This window comes from Diceros bicornis, chromosome 31 (genome assembly GCF_020826845.1).
Source record: "Diceros bicornis minor isolate mBicDic1 chromosome 31, mDicBic1.mat.cur, whole genome shotgun sequence".
NCBI lineage: Eukaryota > Metazoa > Chordata > Mammalia > Perissodactyla > Rhinocerotidae > Diceros > Diceros bicornis.
The window spans coordinates 44,159,525-44,170,112 of record NC_080770.1 but is presented as its reverse complement, the minus strand read 5'-3'; the positions used below and the strand labels follow the sequence as shown (position 1 = coordinate 44,170,112).

The following is a 10,588-nucleotide window of genomic DNA, read 5'->3' as shown; positions in this document are numbered from 1 at the left end:
CGAGTGGTTAGTTTGGCATGTTCTGCTTTGGTGGCCCAGGTTCAGTTACCAGGCACGGACCTACAGTACTCATTAGCAGCCATGCCGTGACGGTGACCCACACACAAAGTAGAGGAAGATTGGCAACAGATGTTAGCTCACAGTGAATCTTTCTCAGCAAAAAAACAAAACAAAACAAAAAAACAAATTAGATGCAAAATCATAATAAACATTTATGGCATCGGGTTTAATATACATTAAAAGACAAATCTCATTCAAGTAGGTATCATCTCTTCATTGAGTGTCAGTTCTAGAAAAAACAAATCTAAGTTCAAAACACTAATTCCTCAGCTACAATTATGCTATCAATTTTAATATAAAAATGAGAAAACTCATAGTAAATAAAATTTGAGGTTTAACATGAAATGTCAATATCACGATGGACGTTACAAAGAGATGCTGTGAGAGTCAAGCCTGTCTCATGGGGAATTTCTCAACGGCACCACTCTCCTTTTCTTCAGCACCGATGTTGCCTTCCTCACTGTGTTTTCAGGATGCCTTTCTTGGCTCCTTGCTCTCTCTGGCTCCCCGGCAATCTCGTCTGTCCTCGAGGCCACAGTCAGTCTCTCCCATGCTTTTCTTCACTTTCTGTGTCTGTCTCCTGATAGCTCTAGAAGATGCCCGTTGCCTGCAGAGGGGCTGTGAGTGGCCCAGACCCATTCCTGGACTCATCTCTGCCCAATATGGACAGTGGCCCGGGTGGGCTCAGGGCTGGTGTGCCGATCCCTCGGCCCCAGCATGGTCCAGAGATTCACATGGACCAGCCTGTGCGACTGTTTCAAAGGTATTTGCGACTCCAAAGAACTTAAGAGTTCTCCTTCACTGCTGCAGGCCTGCAGTCCCTGCATCTACTGTATCCACAGACTTGCTGGGGCTTCTCCAAGGTCTCCTCCCACTGACTGCATCTGACCTCACCACCAGGATGGGAAGTTAGTCCAGTAACTGGCCTCTGGAATATGCAGCTACTTAGGATTCAGGGTGCGTAGAACTTTAGTTTTCTGATTGGGTTTATTTTCTTGGTCTTACTGTTTCCACTATGAAGTCTGGGCATATTTTTTGAGCTTTCTCTTTCAGAACAAAATAAAATGTGAAATTTGAACAAAATGGAGGATGAAGACTACCATCCACGGAGAACGTTCTCAGCTCACGTGGATATTCCACCCTCCTTCTCTCCCTGGACACATGTGTCTCAAATCGCACTGTGCATCACAATCATTGGAGGCTTTTTAAAACTCGGAGTGCTGGACCTCAACCCAAGTAGGACTGGGGAAGAAACGGAGAATCCTCATTTCTAAGAGGTGATGTTGATGCTGCCGGTACAGGGACCACACGTGGAGAACAGGCTTCAGTGACACCATGAAGCTGATGTGAGACAAGGCTCACATGAGAAAGCTCAAGGTCATTATCCAGTGTCAAATCCAGACCAACTTCCCTCCGCCATCTTGCTTCAGGACGTTCCTCTCCTCCTCTCTCTCTCATGGTCAAATACACACATGCCGGTGCTCCACAGCCCACTGTTATTCGGACACAGAATTCCAAGGACTCCACAGCTCCTTTACGGCCTCATCTCTAATGAAATTATTCACTATTCCATCCTTAGTCATTCACTTCCACACCCTGATCCTATCTTCACCCAAAATTCTCCTGCTCCCAAATCAGTAACTCAGAAACACCATATTCCCACCACAAATTTCCACATTTCCAGTTTTGACACAAAGAACTCCCCTCTAAGTAACCATTCTTCGAGAAAGTATGTTACTCCAGTAAGCATATCTTCACAACCCTCTTGCTTCTCTTCTCCTACTCCTCTCTATTAATCCTGCATTCCACAGTCCATCATTTTACTCACCCACTGACCATACTCGCAGATTCCTTATTGCCATTATATCTGCCTTGCAAGCCGCCCACTTCAGATGATTCCAAATACTTGCCATGCCATGTTGACACTTGCACTGAAGAGAGAATGCACCAGGAGCCTGTGGATCCCAACAGAGAATTACAGCAACCAATGGACCTATATGCATTTCTCTAATGCTTCCTGAATGCTCTGTCAATTTATTTCCATTTCTCAAGTTCCAAAAATCTCTATTTTCTCCTGACCTACTCTATATTTCACACATAACTTGTTAACCATCAAACAAGAACTGTTTCACTCTCTAGTCATCAGATCTACAAATATTCCTCATAAGGAATTGATTTATCACACCCTTTCTGTTGCTATATCCAAAGAAATTTCTTTCTTGCGGAAACCACTCTGATTTTTATCTCATTCTTCAATTTCAATGACATTATGCCCTCCACATTTGTTGCACTTTCCATCACTTCCCTACTGCAATCATCCCTCAGGTTTCAAATATGCACAAATCTCTACCATCTACAAACCAATCCCTCATCCAGCATTCCTAACAGTCCTCACCCCCCATGCCCCTCCTCTTGTCCTCCTGCCAGGGATCCGCTGTGAAAATTTCACATATATCCAAATGCCTCTGTTTGCACGGTGCACACTCAAGCCCATCCCCATTCTGTGGATGCTTCTCTTGCTAACCTCACAAGCCATGTCTCTTACCAATCCACTGGGGACTTTTCATGATTTGTCTGACATGCTCTGCAGTAGCATGTGACCTTGTGGACTTCAACGTCATTTTAAAAGCCTATTTGTCCTTGGGATCCACCACCCTACACTGTCCTGCTCTTGCCTGTCTGAACTTCCTGAGGCACTTTTTGGCTTCTCTTTATGACCACCCCACAATGACTGATCCTTCCTGGAAGTCAGCCCTGCTCAGACACCTGTTGCCCATCTGCACCCTCCTGGGGCAACACCATACATTTCCCTTGCTTCAAATACCACTAATGAGCCAAATACGTCCAAAGAATCAGCAGAGACCTAACTCTGACCCCCAGACCCATTTATCTACCTGCACACTCACGGCATCAGTGATGACTCAACTCACAATGACCAGGTCCCAAGTTGAGCAAACCACTTCCCCAAAATAATTTGCTTCTCTCTCAGGGTTCCCAAACTCACTTGTTTGTGCTAATAATGCGTCTAGCCCTGGGTGTCACTCTGGACACCCTGGCACCCCACACTCAGATATCAATAAACCACCCATTCACCCTCCTGAATCTACCTACAGGTTTTCCACTTTTGAATTATTTCTAATCATCTTTCAGATCTCATACAAAATATCATTTCCACACAGTGAACTCTCCTACTCTAGTAAGCCAATTTATAAAACTCCATTTTTCCTCTTTGTTGATTTTTTTTTCTATTTTAGTTATATGTGCATTATTATCTATTTCTTTCAAGATTTAGTTCTTTCTCACTAAACTGGATACTCCATGAAGACAAGACCAATATGGATTTTCCAAATTTTCCCACAATAGTGTTCACATATGGCTTTGCACACATAAAGGGCTCACATATATTATGTGTACAATATATATTTTATATTTATATACATATAAAATTGAAACATTAAAAATTCACTTCCTGAAATATTTTAAATCCATCCACTTAACTACTCTTATGCAAAGACACCACCTTTAGAGTGGTACACTGCAGTAAATTAGCAAGAATAGTTTAAGATTCCAAATCCTTTCTCCTCGTAATAAAATCATGAGATTCTAGTCACAGTGATCTGTTTAAAATGCAAAAGTGATCAGTCCATCTTAACTTTTAAATCCCCCGTTTCTGTCTTCAGCACATATTTCTCCTGTTGTCTTATCATAATTATTAATACTACCCTTTTCATTCCCTGATATGTTTCAGTTTGGAGGGAAAACTATTTGTTCATTCTATTTTTAGAGCACTTACTACATGCAAAGCTCTGGTATAAAACCTGTGATCTACAAAACAACTAAACAGACAGACTGCCCCTGTTTGATTTAGTCTTAGTGGGAGGAAAGAGATAATAAATGGCAAAGGATGTATAACATGCCATGTAGAAATCACTGCTGTGATGAACAAATAAGGCAGAGAGTGAAAGTTTGAGCTTGAGCACATTTTCTAATTACTTGTGTGTGTGTGTGTGTGTGAGCGCTCATGTGTGTTGCCTGGATGGGAAGAGTTGCTTCCTCCTGCGGGGTTGGAGGAGCCTCCTATGCCTTGGGAAATGTCCTCCATGTGCACTTAATATGCACTTTGTTATCCATGTGTATTAGTCAGGATTCTCTAGAGAAATAGAACCATAGAATATATATAAGCATATAGAAGTGGAGATTTATTGTAGGAATTGGCTCACAAGGTTATGGAGTTGAGAAGTCCCACAATATGCCATCTGCAAGCTGGAGAACAAGAAAAACCAGTGATATAATTCAGTCAAAGTCTGAAGGCCTGACAGCCAAGACCTTTGATGTCCAAGTGCAGGAAAAGATGGATATCCCAGGTCAGGAAGAGACAGTGGACTCAGCCTTTCTTTGCTTTTTGTTCTATTGAGCCCTCAACAGATTAGACAATGCCCACCCACACTAGTGAGGGTGGGTTTGTTTATGTAGACCATGGAATCAAATGCTAATCTCTTCCAGAAACATCCTCACAGACACACCCAGAAATAATGCTTCACAGTCCAGCTGGGCACCCCTGCAGCCAGTCAAGCTGACACCTAAAATTAACCATCACATCATGGCTTTATCCAACCAAGACCAACAGAGATATCACAATGTGACCTATGTCATTTCAATTTTTCAGAACACATGTTAAACAAAGTAAATACAAACAGATGAAACTGGATTTTATAACATTTTTATTTAACCCAAGAAATCTAAATATTATCATTTCAAAAGCTAGTCCACATCAGTACAAAGAACAAGATACTCAGGTTTTATGCTCCCTCTGTCTTACTGTTGAATTTCAATGAATACTGGCTCCTCAGATAACTTAATATGATCCAATTTATAATTTTCTCCTACCTATTTTAGCTTTATTGCATCAAAAGGAAATCATTTTCTCCTTATTGTCAAACTGCTCTGCTATCTCTTTTTTAAAAAATTAAAGCTATATATTGTGTTTATGTTAGAAATGAAATTAAAAAATTAAGTAATTAAGAAGGATTTGATTCCAGCAAAAGGCTGGTTTACTAAAACGAAAGACTGTTCAAGAGCAAATCTTCCAAGAAAACCACAGGGTCAATGACATTGGAAAATTCAGGGTAGAATTAGAATACACATGCGATGTGATTAAAAGGGGAGTAGTGAGAATGTGGAGAGGAACTAATATCAGAAGTGAAAATACACAAGCATGTTCCAAGTTGATGAAAGACATCAATCTACAGATTCAATTAATTCAACATTCCCTAAGCAGAGTGACTACACAGGAAATATTAATGAACTGAACTATGGTCTAAAAACCAAAGTTAACGTAAAGGATTTTAGGGACTATAGATGCCAAATAAGCAAGAAAAAGGCCAACTGGTGATTTCTAACCATAAATAAAATAAGATAGACATCAACAGAGCAGTATTTTTTAAATGCTAAAAGAAATCTCATGTCAAACCAGAATTCTACATCCAGCAGCAACAGTGCCCCAAATAAAGATGTCCTAGAAAAACTTAAAGTGAAACTTTTGATTGTCAGCAGCCTTGAATTAGACAAAATACTGGAGTGAGTTATCACATCCAAAGGAATATAATCTCAGGTAGAAAACCAGGAACGGAGGAAGGACTGAAGAGGAAAGGAAAGGATAATTTATAGATAAATATAAATGAATTTTATTTTGTGAAGTAATTCTAGAAATCTCTCATGGAGATTAAAATATATGTAGAATAAAATGCATGAAAACAGTAATACAAATGTCAGGAAGGTTAAAAATAGAATTGAAAGTGTTTAAGTTATTAGCATTTGGGGGAGGTGGTAAAAGTAATTATTCTCATTAGACTGTATTAAGGATTCAGGATTTAGCCATTAGTGCAATTAAACAAAGATTTCTATATGATTTCAACTAATAAGTTTATAGACAAAATAACGGAATAATAAAAGAGTTGTCAACATCAGTGAAGTAAAGAGAGTAAAGGAACGTTAATTATTCAGGTCAAAGGGAAGGGAAAGAGTAAGATGGTTGAAATAATTACAAGTTTACTGGTAATTACCTGAGATGTAAATGCACAAAGTACTAATTTATTTTTAATGGCTGTGTGATCTATTCTAGAGACTTATTAATAAATATTTTGGACATTCTTTTATTGATAAATGTTTACACATTCTCTATTTTTTCCTATTAAAACATATGTTGTATGGACATTTTTGTACATATAAACTTCCATTCCTATTTTTACAGAAAATATCAATAGTGGAAGACAAAGGAAATATTAAAATGTTGATAGAAACTGCAAATACCACCTCCCCACACAACTGTATTAAATTTTTTCATCTACCAACAGTATCTGACAGTGTCAATAACCCCACATTTCTTTGTTTATGTATAAAGCTTTAGGAATCGCTCAAATCCCATTGATAAGAGACAGGAAGTCTCCTCTGGATTATCCACTGATTGGATTATCCACTCCCTCCATAAAAGGGGAATCAGAGGCAGAACTCACTGCATTTTCCAGCAATCCAGGGGCTGTCTGCACATCAGGAGTGGGGTCAGCAGGACAACTCTGCAGCCATGGAGGAACCTGCATCGGCCTATTTTCCAAGCCAGCCTGTTCTGGTGAGTGTGGAATCCATACGGACAGCAAGAGTGTCCATTTATACACTTGGTCCTTCTGTGAAACCTCTTTAAGTGAGCAGGCAGTAGCTGTTACTACAAGAAGATACCTTATTGAAAGTTGTTTCCCAGGTGTCAATGTTTGTTAAGTAATGTTCAAGGTATTGTACTTATTTGTGTAGAGCGCTTTCTTGGGATAATAGGCCAGACCTTTGTTTTGTTTTGTTTTTACCCAACAACATCACTGGGAAGTGGAAGTAGTATTCGGCTCTGCACTGTTTACATTGTTCCCTTCTCTGGAAAAATTTTTACCCACAATGTGATTGGTCTTTTTTAAAAAATATTCAGTTCTGTGCTCAAATATCACCTCATCAGTTAGTCCTTCCCTAACCTCTTCATCATTAATAATTGTAGGTGGGCCGGGCCCGTGGTGTAGGGGTTAAGTTCGCGCACTCTGCTGCTGGTGGCCTGGGTTTGGATCCCGGGCACGCACCAAGGCCCCACTTGCCAGGCCATGCTGTGGCGGCGTCCCATATAAAGTTGAGGAAGATGGGCACAGATGATGGCACAGGGCTAGTCCTCCTCAGCAAAAAACAAAAAAAGAGAGAGAGAGAGAAGGATTGGCATGGATCTTAGCTCAGGGCTGATCTTCCTCACAAAAAAATAAATAAAATAATTGTAGATAATTTCCTTCCCCTTTATCCCTCCTTACTGTTCTTCCTCCATCTCTCCCTGTCTCTCTATCTCTGCGTAGCCCTTACTGTTTATCACAGGATCTAATTATACCTAACACTGTATTAGACATTCATTAGTCTCTTTATTAACTCATTCCTCTCACCAAGATTAAAATAAACAGAGGCAGTCATGTTTTTAAGTTAAATTCTGGATCATGGGTTTTAGTACATAACTTGGCTTATAATAGGTGCTCTATAAATGGGAGGATCAAATAATTTTTCCTCCAAACTGGGACATGTTGGATAGTGAAAGGGATGGTATTAATAATTATGGCAGGACAATAGGAATGAAGTGAGATTTATGACTTCACTTTTAAAAAGTATCTGAAGAGAGAAATGAGTGATTGTAAAGGAAAGGTGTACTGATTAGGTTTACATTTCAAATAGATTATTGTGACTACAGTTTTATAATGGATTACAGAGAGAAAGGATTTGCAATCGTAGTGATAATTTATTGCAGTATATCACAAAAGACATTATATGCTTGTATAATTGTAGTTGAGGGAATTTATTTGAAAACTTTAGAAAGTATCTTTTGGAGTTTGAATAATTTCTTTCGATAAATATATTGAGCACCTTTCAAGGGCAAAGCAATGAGTGAATACGGCAGTGTAACACATTACAGTCCACATTAGTCTTCAGTTCATAGAGTATCCAATTTAGTGAGAAAAACACTATGAGAGAAATAGATGATAATACACATACAATTAAAAATTTTAAAAATTAACACAGAGAAAATGTGACATTAATTTTGATGGCTGGATCAGGAAAGGTCACTCTGTGGAAATGTATTTTGTAGGAATCTGAAAGGTGCTCAGGAATTATTCAAAAGTGGAGAATATTTAGCTGGATTTAGGACGGTGGATGGATGGTTCATTGATGTACAAGTGTTGGGTGGCAGGGTGTCCAGAATGACACTCAGGTGTAGACAGGATATTAACACCAACAAGTGAGATTAGGGGACCCTGAGATATGGGTGATTATTTGGAGAACTGGTTGGATCAACTTGGTACCTGCTCATTGCAAGCTGGTCATCGAGTTATCACTGATGTGGTGAGTGGGCAGATGGGTATTTGGGTCTCAGGGTTCAAGCCAGATCTGTCTGATTCTATGGGCATTTCGAGTTCATTAATGGTATGTGAAGCCAGGGAAATTGATGGGCTGGCCTAGAAGAGGGTGTGGATGTGTAACAAATGTGAGAGCAGGATTGACTTCTAAGAAGCATCAATTGTGTTAAGTCCGATGGTGGAGACCAGATTAACAGGGAGGAGTAGGAGGAGAGAGGAAGAGTCAGGGGAGGAAAAATGGTTATTTACAGTGGATAGAACTATGTGATGGGAATATGGCGTGTGTGAGTTATTTACGTATGTACAGGAGAATATTTGAGTGAAGATGGGACATGGGTGTGCAAGTGAAGTGAGCATCAAATTGTTGAGAGAAACACGATTTCATTAGAGATGAGGAACTAAATTACTATGCTCTGGGCACACAATCATCTAAAAATAGTCCTTTCTGTCCGTGACTCATATCAGTTTGGCGTCCCAGAATCTACATCTCAGTGTGTGGTGCCTGTGCCGGCAGCATCAGCATCATGCGGGAACACTTAGAAGTGCAAATTCTTGGCCCTCCGCAGGCCTACTTGGGTTGAGGTCCAGCAATCTGTGGTTTAACAACCCTCCAGATGATTGTGATGCACAGGGCAGTTTGAGAGATATTTCTCCAGGATACAGGAGGGTGGAAGACCCAAATGAGGTGAGAAAATTCATGACTGGCAGTCTGCATCCCACATTTTATTCAAATTTCACATTTCATTTTGTTTTCAAAGGGAAAGCTCAAAAGAAATATGATTCCCCAGACTGCAGAGAAGAAAAGACAGGTCCATTTAGCCAAGACCAAGCGGAGACATCGCGAAAGGTCTGCACTTCCTGTAAGACTCACCAGCTGCATTTTCAAGAGGCCAGTTACAAGGATGACTTCCCACCCTGGCAATGAGGTCAGGTACAGTCAACGGGAGCAGACCTTGCAGAAGCCCCAGCAAATCTGTGCATACAGGAGACTGCAGGGTCTCCAGGCCTGCAGCAGTGAAGGAGAACTTTTAAGTACTTTTGATATCACAAATACCTTAAATATAATTGCACCAGGTGGTCCAGGTGAATCCCTGGGCTGTGTTGGTGCTGGGTCTCTAGACCCCAGCCTCAAGCCAACGGCCACACAGTCTTCAGACTGGGCAGAGACGATACCAGGAGTGGGTCTCGGTCTCTCCCACCAACTCTACAGACAGCCCGTAACTTATGGAGACATCCGCAGACAGAGTCAGAAAGTGAAAAAAGCAAGGGAGAGACTAGCTGAGGCCCTGAGGGCAGACAGGTTTGCCACGGAGGCAGAGAAAGCAAGGAGCCAAGAATGATGTTCTGAGACCTGATGGAAAATAGGAGAAGGTCATGCTGAAGAAGCCAAGAAGTGTGGCCCTGGGGAAGTGGTTCCCCATGAACAGCCCCCAGTTTCACTCGCCTCATTTAATGTCAACCCCACTTCTTGCTCTGGACTGTGATGCTTTGTCATTTTATAATTGTACTTCATTAAACTCTTTTGAGAGACATAAATGCGAAGAGTAGACTGTTGTGTGGGTGAGAGATCGTGTTTCATGTGACAGGAAAGAAGATCTTTACTTGTCCTGGTTTACTGCAATTTCTGCTTACCATGATTTTTATTCACTTCTATATTAAAGGTAATTTGGCCTAAGGGATCATTTAGTGTTTTTAGTTATATTTTTTTAGAATACTTGTACTCAGGAAAAGAGGATACCTACTGTAAAGAGCTTATTTTTTTAACGTTAAATTAATTTGATTCCATAAAAGTCTTACTTTACTAAGCTTGATTTTATATCTCATTCTAACATAAGTTCTATCCTTTTTTTTTCCAAATACAAATATAAGACATTTTTATATAATTTAAGTAGTCCTTAGACTACCTGTTACATCCTTATCTGTTACCTAAAATTACCTCGGTGATTTTTTAAAACAGAGTTCACCTTAGATTCCTAACAAGGACAATGCTGTGTGGGAGCATTTAGCGCTGAGAGAACCTTGGCAGCAGGCTTGCTGCCTTCGCCTTGACACTAGGTCCTGAGTCAACGAAACTTGTCCACCTGCCCACAGAGTCGGGCACATCG

At 40.3% G+C, this 10,588-nt stretch overlaps 1 long non-coding RNA gene across 1 annotated transcript; it reads left to right on the top strand.

Annotated features, from left to right (window-relative positions):
• Positions 1–1,357: 1,357 nt before the first annotated feature.
• Positions 1,358–9,312, top strand: LOC131395861 (uncharacterized). Its single transcript, XR_009216386.1, has 3 exons — positions 1,358–1,437; positions 6,551–6,685; positions 9,242–9,312. It is a non-coding gene; the product is annotated as an uncharacterized LOC131395861 (long non-coding RNA).
• Positions 9,313–10,588: the final 1,276 nt, after the last annotated feature.